Source organism: Podarcis pityusensis (assembly GCF_964106645.2).
Source record: "Podarcis pityusensis genome assembly, chromosome: 8".
Lineage (NCBI taxonomy): Eukaryota > Metazoa > Chordata > Lepidosauria > Squamata > Lacertidae > Podarcis > Podarcis pityusensis.
Window position 1 is genome coordinate 30,658,270 of NC_138033.1, and position 13,697 is coordinate 30,671,966.

Below are 13,697 nucleotides of genomic sequence, written 5' to 3' on the forward strand. Positions count from 1 at the left end.
TAGCCTTACCGTAGGGAACTGTGTGGCAACGAGTAGGTGGGATAAGATTGTGCCACTGTTGGTGGATGATGATTATATCTTCATTGGTGTGTGCCAGAGTGTGTTAATATGCGTAAGGATTTTTTTATTTAAAAATTACTAAAAGCATTATATAAATGTAAGCAGCAAATGCTGTGAATTTCAGGTCAACTTCATTAATACTGTGTGGTATCAGGATGAGACTTCCTCTTAGGCAGAAGCATGTACTGCAGGTTTCTTTGTCAGAAATTCTAGCTCCTTGGATGTATGCGCTCGTGCCCTGCCTCTTGAGTTGGATGAGGGAGGAAAAGCAAACAGGTGGTGAAAATGGTCCCTGATGCTGGAAAAATCAAGTGGCGGTATGAAAGGAAGGTTGCTGGCAGGCTGGCTGGCATTTTTGTAAAGGGGGGGAGGGAACTCACGCCTAATGCAGGGGGTACTGCATGCAGTTGGTTACATAATGGCATCAACTGGGCAAATTGACAGCACAGACTGTATTATAAATTCTGTATCTAAAGAAGGTACATTGGGGATGAATTCTTTCTGGAGGCTGATAAGGCCAGATCACATGGGAAGGCCGCATCAGAAAAGAGAAGGGAAGGATGATTCACAAAAAATACAGATTTGGGAAATGTATATGTGAGCCATGGGCAGCATCTGTCTACTGGAATCTAGCATTATGTACTCCCAGGCTCCTGTTAACATTCCTGTGTCTCAGCTTCCTGTTAAATGCCTTAACTTTTTAGCTCTTCGGGTTGTAAAAAAGTTTTTAAAAAACTTAGTGTCTGGAAGGGTCGCAAACAAACATGTTGGTAAGGCAGCTCAAGATTTATTCTGAATGCCTCTGGTTACTAAGATCTATTCAGAGTTCTCAGGAAGGCTGACTCATGATATCCTCAAAAACTGATTTTGGAAAACTCTGTGGAAGGGGATTGCCATATCTGGAATGGAGAAGGTGATGCTTCCTCCCCCAATCGAGTTAGCTAGAAAAATGGAGCATGTTTGGCTTCTTTCATATATCTTTGCCCCCTTACTTCCGTTGCCCAGTGCTGTTTGCTCTGCAGTAACCATTCTGAAAACACTCTGCTTGTGTTCCTGTGTTCTTGTTGCTACCCAAATCAGCTGCTCAGGAAGCAGGACCCAGTGGCCTTCTGGTTGCTTTCATGATGCAAGGCTCCAAAGCTTATGGTTAAGAATAGTAATATAGATTACAATTGAGAACCCAGTATAAACTAAACATGTTCCAACAAACTCTGCTCTGGGGTCTAGTAGCACTTTGCAAAATGCAATGCAAAACTGAGAAAAGATTAGCTGCAGTCCAGATTGCCCAACTCTAAGCAAATAATGTTTTTGCTCAGTTGGTTCGGTCCCATCTGTGCTTTAAGCAGAAAGATTCCTGTATTTTGGAAGTCAAGTGGATTTATTGGTGGATGTTGATGGCTTGAAGCTTGAGTTACCAATGATTTAGGTCATCCTGCCCCAACCTGGTGCTCTTCAGATGTTTTAGATTATGAATTCTCATGGGGGTTCATAGTCTTGGAGGGCGCCAGGCAGGGGAAGGCTGATTTAGGTTTTGCCCCTTTCACTCTTTGTGTTGCACCAAACTTCAGAGCTTCTAGTCTGGACTACAGAGAACATGTGAAGAATGCCCATGTGCAAACAGAATTGGGTCATTAAGTTAAATTGATTGGAAGCTCAAGGCTAGTGGCAGGGGTAATACCCCTTCACAAAACACATCCTAAAAAGATGGAATTCATTGCCACAAGTGATGGTGAAAGGTTAAATGGAGCCTCCAGGTTCAGAGGCAGTATAACTCTGAATACCAGTCGCTAGAGGAATAATTTCTGTCTTGCTCTGCTTGTCTAAGGGCATCTTGTTAAAAATGTGCTGGCCTGTTTGGAATGAACCATTGATTCATATCTGGCATAAGATTGTGTATGTCTGATGAAGAAGCTTCTTGTAAAGTCCATAGGCACTTCTTATGTTATCCCATGTCAATAAGGGTTCAGATCTATAACACCAATGACCAATATTGCTGAAGACCTTTGCTTAGTTTCTTGTTGGTGTGCCTGCCTCATATTTCTGTCCACTTCCTGTTTTTCTGAGTTTCCTTTCTTCATTTGCATAGCTTCCTGTGTGCTCATAGTCCTTGACTCCAAGCAGCCTACGCTAGCCTCCCCGTGGTTGAGCGTTGGAAGATATTTCTATGACAGTTCCCTGAGAAGCCAAGACTGATAGTTTTGCTCTCTATGATACTTGGCTGAAACCGCTTTCTAAAAGGTTCCCTAAAGTCTGTACAGTATTTAATATCCACTCCCTGACCTGCCAGCATTCGTTTTTGAGTAGTCCATAAAACAGCAAGCTACCTTGGTGGTATAATTAATGTAAAATTGAAGTGTGCCATTAAAAATGTAACATGCACCACACAGCCAACAAATTTCAAACAGCCAGTGTCCCCGCAAAACTGTACAGAAATTTTTTTAAGCATGGGGACAAAAAGGAAACAAAAGTGAAAAAGGATGCCTAGCATAAGAAGAAAGCAGGTTAGGTTTGACGAGGGAAGTCTGTGGTTAATACCTGATAGATCCATGATTTTCAGACTGTGATCAGGGACTCTTAGGGTTCTAAGGGTGTCTTATAGCAGTTCTGGATCCTTAGTGCCCAGGTCAGTAATGGTGGGCAACCCTTCCTTGTGTTGTGTACTTCTAGGATCCATTCACAGATATGTTTGCCTTTTTGCAGAGTAAATGGCAAGACCAAACAGGCTTTGCTGTCGTCTCACATGGGCTGTGTATGTGACCTCAGACATCTTCCAGAATCCTCTGTATCATGTAGGAAGTTTTCCCTCACCTTGGTGGGGCTTCCAACTTCACAGGTGAACTTAGTCAAAAGTGCAGAACCTCAGACTGGAATTATAAGTGGGTAGAGCCTTAGGTGGAGAGATATGGGTGGGGAAAGAGACCTTTTGCAGTTGCCTGAGTTTGACTTAAACTCTCCTTGGTAACGTGGTTTTTTTCCATTTGTCTTCAATGGAACAGTCTCCTGAGCCATGTTTTGACATTGAAATGACACCTGGCCAGATAATTGATTGTGAAGATTGCTATGCACATCCACAGTGTGCTCAATTTAAATATCTCTTGGGATGACTTCGTAGATAGGGTTTTCTTAATGCTCACTGCTTGCTTCCCTGCCATCTTTTGGGCCTGAAACAATTTCTCCCTTGGGCCAGATTAACAACCCTAATTTGGGGATTTGGCAGCTGTTGGTGGGGTGGCAGGGGGAGAGAGAGGGAGTGGTGTGCCTTCTGTTGCAGAGAGTTGGTCTTCTTCCTTAATTTATCTGAATATACTCTTCTATTTTGCTTGCAGCACTCTTGTTCTTTCAGCTTATAATGCTACATTTTGTGGTCTGGTTTGCATCCTCCACAGTAAGGGCTTATGCAAGCTAGTTAGGCGGAACTTTATTTATTTACATACTGCTTAATGCTAAATTTGGCTTCTAATTGGCTTACAAAATATAAATATGGGGACTGCAGAATTGGGGACATTAGCATTTGAGTTGAATGCTGGCAGAAGCTGAACCCTGTTGGAGCAGCACACTTTACTCTGGATAAAATCACATCAAGAGTCTGGTTTTAAGAAAATAGGAAAGATATTTATTATTGGAATAAATGTTGGATAGGAAAGATGCTAGTTCTGTCTTGTTAAGAGAAGGAAGAGAAGTAGGAAGTAAGATCAGGTCAGCAATTAATAACAACAATCATCCACCCTTCACCCTAAAGTCCCAGGGCAGGTTACATCATTAAAAACACTAAAAACTTACAATCATACAAATAAGGTGGGTCCTAAAAACATGCGCCTCAAGTGTCAAAAGCCAGGGTAAAAAAGTGCATCTTCAGCATTCTCCAGCAACTGTATAATGAAGTTACTAGATGCACCTCCATAGGGAGGCAGTTCCACAGATTAGGGCCCACCACAGCCAATGCTCTCTCCCAGGCATCCCCTCCACCCCCGCCTGAGTCTCTATGAAGGCAGAGGAACTACCAAGCTGGTCTTCTTTGCCTATCTCAGCACCCAAGAGGGTCGCTAAGGAAGAAGGCAGTCTAAGTTACCAGTAACACTAAAGGAAGAACAACCCGGGTTGGGATAAGGACAGTCTAGGAAACCTGGCGCTTTCTCATGCAGATGCATCGGCCTAGAGTGCAAGCTAGGTTGCACCCCAATACTTCCAAGAGGTTCATCCTGATCAAGATGGAGTAAAAATTAGTGATTCAGCCAGAGCCCCTGGCAGAAGTCAGAAGATGAAGGTGGTACAGGAAGGTTGACCTCCCGTGTTCCTCTTCTATACATAATGGTCATTGAGATTTTGTCATTTTTAAAGCACTTGGATTTTGTCATTTTTAAACCACTTGGATAATGGTATCTAGTACAGGCTTGTAGCAATTTTGTTTCATGGGAGGTTGCATTTGGCTTGAACCTGTGGTTTTGTTTTTCTAGCGATTGCAACTGGGGCATAAGGCAGCACAAACGCTGCCACAGCAACCTTGAAGAGGGAAAGATATCTTGTAGAAATGGGATGGCAGTGAACGAGGAGGTTTTATGCCTAAGCAGGCATATAGACTTCAGTGGTGAGAAAATGGGACAAAGGCAACAACAGAAGATTAATCAGATTGTGCGTAACATGGCTAATTGCAGGGTGTCCATTTGTGTGTATACCTAAGGTTGTTCTTTTGGCTTTGAGCAAACTTGATCGCCTGCCTGCCTGCCTGCAATACTTGAGTCTGAGTGAAGGCAGTTTGTGGGGCTGTTGCTGTGTTCTAACATTTATGTAGTGCAGAATGTGCTCAGTGCTGTACATATTGCAGTGATGATGACACTTCTTTTGCTTGATGAGCAGCCTGACCCACTGATTGCAGTGGAACATACTTCCCAAATTTTTGGTAATTAAGAACTTGAACTGTCTGTGCCTTCTGGGATGTTACAGTTGCAGAACACACTAAGGAGGTGACAAACCTTTTGCAGTCAACAATGGCATGTTTAATCTGGTTGAAACTTGAACTGGAGCCACTATAAACAAAGAAATAGATCCATGGGCAGCTTATTCTGGTTTATAGCAGCTTTCTGAGTTTTTCTTGAGGGTGAGGGGGAAGTATGGCAAATAGAGGAACTGAAGGGCAAAGGCTGTTGACAGGTTTTTTCTTCAGACCATAAACTTAGCTCCTGTTTCTTCAACCACACTTGCTTCCTTTGCCTTGCTCAAGAAACCCTCCAACTGGCTGTAGCCAATGCTGTCGTCTTCAAAAGGTCCTGTTGCATTAACTTCCTGTGACTACACAGAGAAATGATGAAATTGTCCTTTATCGTTCCCAGTGCTTGATGGTAAAGCTGAGTCAAGGCTGCTCAGTGTGTGTTATTAAATGTGCTTGTTGAAACAAATTCATTTTGTTTTCCAGGCTGGAAAAACTTTTTTCATGTGGCCCCTACCCACAAAGGTTCAGTGCAAGGTAACACTGCCACAGCACAAAATGGAATTGCTTAAATTGCAGTGATAACTTATACTACTGTTTTTGCAGTAGCGCTAGAAAAGTACAGAATGTAGTGTTGGGTGCACAATTCCATTTTCCTAGAATCAGGACTATTATTTTTCGAAAAGCAAGATTCCAGCCCTTATGGCTGAGAATATATGCTTGAAAGCATGCAAACTATGATTGTGAACTCTCAGAAGTGACATCTAACATGACCTTCCGTGGCCCCATTGTCCTGTCTAGTGGATATAGGGCAAACTGCAAAAATTATGCTTAAATTTGCATAATTTATATAGGATGTAAAATGTTGGTTACCTTGGAATAATTTGGGTTCTTCTTAAGCAGGGGTGTGTGCATTCGCACGTAATATTAAAATGCACACACACACCATAAACCAGGCTGTAACTCTGACAAATCAGATGCTTTACATGCAGTAGTCCTGGGTCCAATCCCCAGCATCCTCATGTGGGGCTGGGAGGGAACCCTGTCAGATCCTAGAGAGCCACTGCCAGCAAATACAGACAATACTGAGCTAGATGTACCAATAAGGCAACTTCCATTGTTCCCCTTTAGCCTGTCATGGTTAGGCTTACTCTAGCTGCTGTCCCTGGCATGTCCCTCTTTAGTTAGGTTGATTGCTGCTTTGTCTTGGGTGGGGTGGTCCCCACCAAAACATTTGTTCACAGGACCCACACCTGTCTCGGCTTCTCCCATCCCCAAATGCCTTTGCGACCCAACTCTCTTCTCTGCTGCCCATGGCAGCTGTTGATATTCTGTTCTGCCTGCCTACCATGGTCACTTGTGGTATTTTATATGCACGCAAAGTGGGTTTGAATACAGTAGACCCACAACTTACACAGGGGTTACATTCCGGGGATAGCACATAAAGCCAAAATCACACATAGTCAAAACACATTGCGTGCAATGAAGGGTGGAATTGCCATTTCCTCCCACCCTCCGGATGCTTGCCCCCTTTCCACATTTTAATTAAAAACAAAAATCGCCTAGCAAGTAAAGCTGAATGTGCACAAGTTAAATGCACACAAGTTTCAGGTTTACTGTATTCTTGGATGCTACTGTGTTTTTCAGGATAGCTGCTTTGGTTACATTGTTCACATGCAAATAAAGATGAGTAGGCTTGTCCCACTGGTCTCCAGGAGCCTCGCATAACCAGAAAAGGGCATTGTCTTTGGCCATGTTGCCTTGGGCCCAACCTGCCTTATGATTTGTATTAACCCTGCTGCGGGGTATGGATGCTGCGAATGGTTTGTCAAGCTAACATTGGAGTTTTCTAAGCATGTGTGACATTCTCTGGCTCGCTTGTCTTTGAATCTTTAACACTAAACTGATCACGCTGCGCAGATGTACTGTATCTGATACTTCCCCTTCTCCAAACTCTTCCTCTCTACTTCCAGATCCACATCCCTTCTTTCCCACAGGTTCCTTTGGATCCAGAGCCACAGGTGACAAGAGCTGCAGGTTCTTCCCCAAGTGGAGCCCTCACCAGCTGATTATTGCAACTTCTACTGTGTCTGCTCATCAGGTCTTAAGGTTGCCCCCTAATTCCTCCTTTGGTTTGTCCAAACATCATTCCCCTGCCTTCCCTGCTTCCTTCTTGCCCCAGTGCGTTGTGGGAATTTCCCCTTAATTTCCCCTCTCTGAAATCCAACCCTCTTGCAGCACATTGCCAGGTAGATGGGAAGACCTTACCCTTCCTTACTTTTGTGATGGCGCACAGTTCTTGGTATTTAACCATAGCATTTATTCATTGCTTTTATCATGGGTACTTCCCATAAACAAGGTTGGAAGAGTATTTCAAATTCCAAGGCACAAGTACTTTTTTCCACCCTGGGAGTGGAAGCTTCTGGGCTCCGGCCTTGGACAGACCTAAATAAATATTTCAGTACTCCTGGATGCCAGCTTGATTCAGATTTCTAGGTGGCTGGTAGCTTTCCAGCTTCTGCCTTAGAGCCTCTGATGCAGTCAGTTAACATCATATGTGGTTACCAAATCAGTTGTGCAAAGGGAGAAGGGATGTCTGTTTACATAGGCTGTTACCTAAGATGTGTTTCCAAAAGTATATCTGGAGGGCAGATATTACCTGCTCTCAACTTGGGGTTGTCTTCTGGAGTTCCAGCTAAGTGCATAGCATTTGAGGGCTAAATTATATGTACAGCTGCTCTTGAAGTGGTAAGGCTGGAAACAACTTTTGTATTAGTTTTTGAGTGGTTTTGTTTTCAATGTGCCACCCTGCATTCCAAGCTGTGGAAATGACAACTTTCTACATCTGCAATCTAACTGCCACTGTGTGGTTTCATTAGAGCTAGAAGGCAAAGCCAGTGATGTTTCAGAGACAGCAACATATCTAAAGCATATATAGGTGGTTTGATAAGGGAATGGCATGTATGTGATGTAATTGTGTGACTGTCCACCTTTTGTGGAAGATTTGATATCCTAACTGAGCTGTACAGCTCAGTGTTCCCTAACATTGGTTGCAAGCCATTTGATGTTTTAGTTGGTCTTTGCCAGACTCCATTTTGCAGATGCCCTGAGCTACCTGGTTATGAACAATGAAATGTATACATCCCCCCCCCCCCCCGAGCTCATAGCATGGGCTGTATTGTGAAACTGGAGCCTCTAAATTTGTGTTTTGTGTGAAAGACAGCTGCTTTCTGTAGAAAATTGAACTTTGAATTTAATATTTTTTTCACAAAAAAACCTGGCAGGTTGCCATAGTGATGAATGTATGAAATCCTTTTGGGAGATGTCAAAACGCCTTCATAAAACCCACATGCGTGGATACCACTTTCTTTTGAAACAGAACCTGCTTGGAGTTTAACAGAGAGACTTGTCTGTCTGGGGAGCGATGAAAGCAAAGATTGTTTTCGTAAATATAGTCAAAATCTGACTTTGGGCAGCACACATTATGAGCATATTCCTTGGCCGGTGAGAGATTATATCAGTAAACTTGTGTCACTGTGATGGTGGGCTTTAACCATGAAATAATCTATGACCTGTTAAGTGGGGTCGGGGGGGGGGGACTGTTATCATGACTATTTTATTATTATGCTGTCAGTATGCTTTATATTATGTTTTTTATTATTGATGCTCCGTAATGTGTTCTTAATGTTATTAAGGACGAGATATTGGGGTTCTCTAATTAAATTGTTTCCCAACTTTGGGTCTAGCCCTGTGGGTTCAGAACTGGTCAGGTTCAAGCACGAGACCAAAGCCAAGTTAAAGAAACAAAACTAACAGCTAGTTAAGCCTGATCATTTATTGTTGCAACAAGGTTCCAACTCCCAAGCAAAAACAAGGAAGAAGAACCCTGAACAAAAGGTTACATGAGTTATAAAAGTTCCCACAACTTCTCATAATACATTTCACACAGTGTCATCAAAACATCATAGCTACTGTTTTATTGCTGATTACAGTTCAAATCCTACTTGTGTGTTAATCTGATTATTGTTATGTTTCTTCAAATACTCAGCAAAGGGCTTTCACTCCTCTCAAAATATAGATTCCTCCTGGTCTCTGATTTTTGTTGTCAAACTTGCCAACTCCATATACTCTGTCGGCTTGTTCAGCCGAACTTCCTTGGTTGGCATATCTTTGTCTTTCCACTTTAGTGCATATGTTACTCTTGCTGCTGTCGTTGAATACAGGAATAAATTAAGTAACTTCTTAGGGATATCCAATTCCATTATTCCTAGAAGAAAGGCTTCTGGGGTTGGTTTAATTTTTTTTTTGGGGGGGGGGAACGTCTTAAACATCTTCTGTAATTCAATATATATTGTCTCCCAGAATCCTCTAGCCTTTTTGCAGGTCTGCTGCATGTGGAAAAATGTGCCTTCTATCTCTTGACACTTCCAACATAGGTTTGAACCATTTTTGTACATCCTGGCCAATTTACTTGGGGTCAGATATCTGACCCTGAAGGCTCATTCCTCCTAAGTATGAATTAGGTATATGCTTAAACTTTCTGCTGGACATTCATAGATTTGAATTTTTTTCTGGCAAATGGAGAAAAGGCCCTAGTCTATTGCTCCAGTGGTGGATCAGCCACCCTTTAAAACAACCCATTGTAGCCTTTAAAACCACTCAAAATTGTAAATTGGCACAACCCACAATTTAAACAACCTTCCCTCCCTCTTCTATATATACAGTTGTGCCTTTGGGATTCATTCCATTTGAAGGCCTAACAGTGTTTTCTTTCCCCCTTCTTGACTTGCCCTGGAAAATATGATGAGTATTTGAGATCATAAAATTGTAGGATGATATTTACTCCCTGCAATAGCCTTTGGTTAATATCTGAATTGTTGCTGCTACTTTGATTTAAGGTATAGGGAAAATGTGCATCTTTCACAGCGTAAAAAGCTGTTTCTTGGAATAACAGAGTTCTCTACACCAGGCTTCCCCAACCTGGATCCCTCCAGAACCACTGATTCCATCACCCCTGATTATTGGCTGGATCCAAAATATCTGGAGGCACCAGTTTTGGAAAGGTGACTGTACACACTGTTTTTTTGTTTTTTCTCTTGGACACTTGGGTCTTTTCAAGGCACAGGAGCTTAGCAGTAGGGATGCAAAGTCAATTTAATTGTTCCTTAGCAGCAAACATTAGAATCTCTTTTTGTTAGGAAGACAGTCTACTAAGGGATTCTTCCACAGCCATGGCTTGAATGTTGTTGGGAAGCCCTCAAGATTAAGCCCACAATCCAACTTGGTTTCAATAATATCCTTACTGGCTGTTATCCTTTCCCAACAAGAGCAGGTACATACTTTCCATAACATCCAGATAAAAATTGTGCCGTCTTCCACTTCCCCTCACACCAAAGTTCCAGCATACATGCATTTTTAGTGCTGTGCGGCACCATGAGAGGTTGGCAGTACAGTTGCTGTTTCATTTGTGCATTTTTAAGTTGCTTTCATGGTGGAGCTGGCAGGCAGAGCTGCTTGTGTTCTGCTAATGTTTTATTTATATAGAAATCTTTCTCCACTTCCCAGCCCACTGAAGCCTGCCCACCTATAGCCTAGTTAATCCTGTTCAGGCATTTCTCTTGGATACTGTGATGTTCCTTGCTTCTTGTGTTTTGAAACAGGGGTGGGCAGCCAAGAGCCAGATGCAACTCTCCAGGGCTATTTGCAGGTCATGAGCATCACTGGTTCTGCTTCATTCCATCCTCTAGTGCTTTGGCCTGTCTGGAATGTGTCTCTGAAATATAGTGATGCCTCTAGCATACCTGGATGGAGAAATGGATGTCTCTATAGAAACCTATGACTTCTGTGTGGCTGGAATGTGGCCTGCCATACTAATATTGCTTCACTTTTGACTGCCATACAGCCACTGGAATGTTGCCCATGAGTAAATGCGGCCCCAGACTGAAAAAGGTTCTCCATCCCCGTTCAATACCTCTGTGTTGTAGATTTCAAGTTATTCTATGGAGTCATGAAAATGCATCGACACTGGAGAGGAAGGGGTTGGCGGTTATAAATTTTGTATTTTATGTCACGCTTTCCCCAAGCATTCACAGTGGTGGTGTTGGCCATGGTTTTGTTTCTCCAAAGTCTGGCTTGTTGTCCAGTGGTTTGTGCATTTGTTGCTTGTGAGCTTGTGGGTTGGGGTGGACAAATAAAGCGGAGCCCAGGGTGGCAAGAAGAGTGGCAATGCAATATAATTAAAGCCCATTTTGGTATTAAGTGGTACTTCGAGTTACAAATGCCTCAGGTTACAAACTCTGCTAACCTGGAAGAGTTACCTCGAGTTGAGAACTTTGCCCCAGGATAAGAACAGAAATCGTGTGCTGGTGGTGCAGCGGCAGCAAGAGGCCCCATTAGCGAAAGCACGCCTCTATTTAAGAACAGTTTCAGATTAAGAACGGACCTCCAGAACGAATTAAGTTCGTAACTAGAGGTACCACTGTAATGTAATTTAAAATAAATTAAATTTAAGAGCATTAAAAAACATTTATTTGCTATCCTGGGCTCCATTGGGAGGAAGGGAGGGATAAAAATATATTTAATTAATTTATTTATTACAGTTGCATACCCTCATAGCTAATAATTTCAAAGTTGACAGGAACAGCACATTTCAACCATCAACTGCCTGGGTAAGCAGGAATGCTTTTAAAATTCTGCCTGAATGTTAATAATGAGGGAGACAAAATTCACCTCACCAGAGATGGTTTTGCACAGATAGGGAAACGCCACAGAGAAAGCCCTATCATGGGTTAATGCCAAGAGGGCAGCACCCAGCAGTGGTGCCACCACCAACAAGGCCTCCCCTGCTGATCGTAGGTTCAGAGATAATAGATATTGGGGGGGGGGAGCCCCTTTTATGTATATATTGATTTACTGAGTAGTTTTAGATTCTGTTTTTTATCCAGCGCCTTCAAAGCTGCTCTTACATCATTTATAAAATAGAAATGAAACAATAAAACAGACTTCCTGTTTTAGATTGTGAAGGATAGGGAAGAAGAACACCTTTAAAATCAAGTTTTGACTCTTGTGCCTGCAGAAGCCAAGAAGCTAAACTGGAAATTGCCTCTTAATAGTAGGACACAATTAAAACAGTTAATGCTTTCATTATGTCTGCTTAAGCTTTTTCAATAGAACTGTGCATGCAGGTGGGGAAAAGGAAAAACAAATCTGCCCTACTAGCATGATATTCTGAACTGGTGTATGTCCCCCATCTACTGTCTCAATGAAGGGGGGGGTCAGATGTTTCCAACATTTGCATCTCTTAGCGCAGGCTAGAGCTGTATGTGAATCAGTTGGTGCTAACCCTCAAGGTGATGAAACGGCTTTATCTAGATTACTAATCCTTTCCAACAAAGTAAATGCTAAATATAACAGGGACTTTAGACCTAACCCTAAATGATTCCTAGCTAACTTTCAGGGCTAAAAATAACTTATAATATGTGGTTACCTGGGTTCTCTTTTCATCATTCAAACGCTTGACTTCTCTGGCGTCTGAGGTTTCGTGTGCAGGCATGCCAACAGGACTGGACCCCCTGCATCTTCCCCCTAGCTAGGCAACCTATTGGCAGGAATAAGCAACCTATTGCTGCTTATTTTAGCCTGGCCTATCTCACAGGGCTGCTGAGAAGATAAAAAGTGGGAGGGGAGAAAAATGTACACAGTCTTGAGCTCCTGGAAGGAAAAGCCAGCGCCGTCTTACCCATAGGCGCTAGGGGTGCAGGGCATCCGGGCGCCGGTCTCTCAGGGGCGCCAGGCCGAGAGTTGAGTCCGGGGAAGAGCCCACCCGTTGGTCAGAACGCCACAGCGGGTTCTTCTGCTGCGGGCGGTTCTGCACTGCGAGTTCAGGGGCAACCAAGCCAGCGAGGCACTGAGGTGGCTGGCCGGCTCTGCCCTCCTGCACGCCTGGGACTGGGCAACCTGGGGGGGGGGGCGCTGGGTGGATCTTTGCACCCCGGCGCTGCATATGCTTAAGACAGCCATGGGAAAAGCAAGACATAAATGTAGAGCCAGCAAGAAAAGTGAGGTGTAACTATATCATGTGACTGGCAGCAGCTCTGCAGGGTTTCAGGCAGGAGTCTTTCATGGTCCTATGTGGGGTTGCCAGAAATTGAACCTGGGGCCTTCTGCATGCCAAGCAGATGCTCTGCCACTGAATTGCAGCCCTTCCCAATACTGCTGCACTCAACTGCCTCTGTGGCTGGACTTGAAGACTTGCGATTCTATTCCTTTAAGGATCTGCCTGTGCAAAGCAGCGTAGGCGAGAAACCGTTTCTGTCCCACACTGCTGGTTGTATTCAAAGCAGCTGATTATTCAGTTTCAAGGGCACATGAACAAAGTAAGCAGCACTGTGCGGCCTTGCGTAGTGACTCCTCTCGTACTCTGCAGTGGGCTTCCTAGTTTGCTTGTGTGGGAAAGAGTTGTGGTTGGCTTTGCAATGAATGAAACTCAATTCATATTTGGGCGGGGGCTCCCAAATCACAGATTTGCAGCAAGTTTTTTTTTTAATGAGGTGCATCCCCCTCACCTGCAATCTGCACCTCAGTCTCTTCACATGTGTAAACTAGACCTAAGTGCAGATAGGAGCAGTGTCTAGAAAGTGTCCAATGTCCTTCGCCCTGTGATTTATGCATATCTGCTGCAGAGGCCTTTGCATACAGAGAAATCTTCCACTCT

At 43.4% G+C, this 13,697-nt stretch overlaps 1 protein-coding gene and 1 long non-coding RNA gene across 3 annotated transcripts in view; both read left to right on the forward strand.

Moving 5' to 3' along the window:
* Positions 1-13,697, forward strand: part of SMAP2 (small ArfGAP2) — a 28,448-nt gene that overhangs the window by 1,442 nt on the left and 13,309 nt on the right. The gene's annotated exons all lie outside the window — the stretch shown is intronic.
* LOC308483846 lies at positions 112-10,062 on the forward strand. The gene is made up of 3 exons (XR_013989812.1): positions 112-1,123; positions 1,156-5,396; positions 6,958-10,062. It is a non-coding gene; the product is annotated as an uncharacterized lncRNA (long non-coding RNA).